This window comes from Syngnathus acus, chromosome 4 (genome assembly GCF_901709675.1).
Source record: "Syngnathus acus chromosome 4, fSynAcu1.2, whole genome shotgun sequence".
Lineage (NCBI taxonomy): Eukaryota > Metazoa > Chordata > Actinopteri > Syngnathiformes > Syngnathidae > Syngnathus > Syngnathus acus.
This window is the reverse complement of record NC_051090.1, coordinates 12,182,522-12,185,372: the sequence shown is the minus strand read 5'-3', so window position 1 is coordinate 12,185,372 and position 2,851 is coordinate 12,182,522. Positions and strand designations below refer to the sequence as shown.

Sequence of the window (2,851 nt, the reverse complement as noted above, 5' to 3'; positions counted from 1 at the left end):
AAAACTACGGGTTCAAGAGGTTCACTTTGGATTTCAAAAGTTGAAACGGATTGAATCAGATAAAAATTGTAAAAGTTAGAGCAAATGTCGACTCCCCATAGAGAATGAATGGGAATTTTAAAAAAAATTGCGCCAAACATTTTTGAGATTTGGAACCAAACGAAAACTACGGGTTCAAGAGGCTCACTTTGGAGTTCAACAGTTGAAACGGATTGAATCGGACAAAATTTTTAAAAGTTAGATCCAATGTTTAATTTAGGTCACTTCTGGTTTTATTTAGGGCACTTCTTGTTGAAATAAGGTCACTTCCAGTTTATTTGGGGCACTTCCGGTTTAATTTAGGGCACTTCCGGTTTAGCTGAGGTCACTACCGGTTTATTTGGGATCACTTCTGGTTTAAACAGGTCACTTCCGGTTTATTTTGGTCACTTCTGGTTTTATTTGGGGCACTTCTGGTTTCATTTAGGTCACTTCCGGTTTATTTGGGGCAGTTCCGGTTTAATTTAGGTCACTTCCGGTTTAGCTGAGGTCACTTCCGGTTTATTTGGGGTCACTTTCGGTTTAGCTGAGGTCACTTCCGTTTTATTTGGGGTCACTTCCAGTTTAAAAAGGTCACTTATTGTTTACATGAGGTCACATCTGGTTTATTTGGGGTCGCTTCCAGTTTGATTTGGGGCACTTCCGGTTCATTCTGAGTTCATTCGGGGGTACTTCAGGGTCAATCCAAGATGGCCGCTACACTGAAAGTGGGGGTGAAGGGGTGAATTGTGTAAGCATAGTGGAAGTGGGGGTCAAGGGGGTGAATATGGTAAGTATAGGGTGAAAAAAGTGAATAAAGTTGGAATGGGTTGAATCGGTTGAAAAATGTAGAAATTAGATGGGAAAAACTATATTTTGGAAAACTTGGTGTGAATTTCAAAATTAAAAATTTAGAATTTTTGGTAAGTGGGAAGGTGTGGAATAGGTAGGCAAAAGATGAACAGTTGAAAGTTGGAACGAGTTGAATCGGTTGGAAAATGTAGAAATTAGAAGTGAAAAATGAAATTTTGTGCAAATTTGAAATGTGAAAACGTGAAATTTTTGAATTTGGTAATTTTGGGAATGTCCCCAATGTGATTTGAATGCGCTGAATGATGTGAATTTCAAACTGGAAGGATGTAAATGAGTTGGAATCGGTTGAAAAATGTAGAAATGAGAAGTGAAAAAGGAAATTCTGTGAAATTTTGCGCAAATGTTAAACGTGAAAACGTGAAATTTTTAAATTTGGCAAGTTTGGGAATGTCCCCAATGTGATTTGAATTTGCTGAATTATGTGAATTTCAAACTGGAACGACATAAATGCGAAATGTTGAATGTGCCATTAAGAATGAATGGGGAAAGATTTGCCGGAAATTTGTGAATTTTGTGAAAACGGAACATTTTTGGAATGAAAAAAATGTTAGCACCGGTGTCATGAATATTTGGAATAAGTTAAAAGTGTAACGAAGTGAATCGGTTGAAGTATGTGGAACTAGTTAAGGGTCAAAAAAGTGGGGGGAATAAGTAGAAAAATAAAGGACAGGAATAACATATGTGTGAAGGCCTTCGCCTTCACACAATAAAGGACAGGAATAACAATAGTGTGAAGGCCTTCGCCTTCACACAATAAAGGACAGGAATAACAATAGTGTGAAGGCCTTCGCCTTCACACAATAAAATTTCGAATAACAATATTGTGAAGGCCTTCGCCTTCACACAATAATAAAGGACAGCAATAACAATAGTGTGAAGGCCTTTGCCTTCACACAATAATAAAGGACGAGAATAACAATAGTGTGAAGGCCTTCGCCTTCTCACAATAATAAAGGACAGTAATAACGTGTGAAGGCCTTTGCCTTCACACAATAAAATTTGGAATAACAAAAGTGTTGCCTTCACACTAATAAAGGACAGTAATAACATGTGTGAAGGTGAAGGACAACAATAACATATGTGTGAAGGCCTACGCCTTCTCACAATAATAAAGGACAGTAATAACGTGTGAAGGCCTTCGCCTTCACACAATAATAAAATTTGGAATACCGTTTTTTTCCGTGTATAATGCGCCCCCATGTATAATACGCACCCTAAAAATGGCATGTTGATGCTGGAAAAAAGCCTGTACCCATGTATAATACGCACCCAATTTTATTATTTTTTTTTTTTTAAGTCCCAATGATCGTCACACACGCAGGGAGACAATGGGTCCCATTTTTATAGTCTTTGGTATGGTCTTAACTAGGCTGGATGTATTTTTTTTTGTTGGCGTTGATTTCTCCGACTGCCCATAAAGGCACCACCGCGATCAGATGAAAAGAGAGGAAAGTGACGTGCGGACATGTGAAAAAGGCGGCTCTGTATGGGAGAGACGTTGAAGAGGAATAAAAACACCCTTGGAAACCAAAACTTGCCCCTCGTCGTGACTCGGAGCCGCAACAAATGTTTCGGATTTGTGTAGGGTACATTGTGACAGCAAACGAGCAGTCTGATACGAGAGCATTGCGTTCGTATGGAGCGTGTTTGAAGTGAACAGCAGAGACGAAAGGAACAAGGCAAAGTGTTGTGAAATAAAATATTACCTGTAATACGCATTTTGTTATTTGCTGATTGTATTAAACTATCACATTCATTGTCAGTCAAGAAGAGAAGAGGACTATTATCCCTTCTTTGACGAAATGACCAGAGCACAGTACAAACACACTATTGTTCTTTCGGTATTTATTCAACCCACATTCTTTCACAACATGACAAGAAGAGAACAATACATAAATCAATACTCGTCAGAGTCTGAATTTGACTCTTTGAAGAGGTTTTGCAAAGCTTGCAGCTGATT

General features: G+C 38.4%; 1 long non-coding RNA gene across 1 annotated transcript; it reads left to right on the top strand.

Moving 5' to 3' along the window:
* The first annotated feature begins 254 nt into the window (after window positions 1-254).
* On the top strand, window positions 255-667 carry LOC119121712. Its single transcript, XR_005097725.1, has 2 exons — window positions 255-363; window positions 571-667. It is a non-coding gene; the product is annotated as an uncharacterized LOC119121712 (long non-coding RNA).
* Window positions 668-2,851: the final 2,184 nt, after the last annotated feature.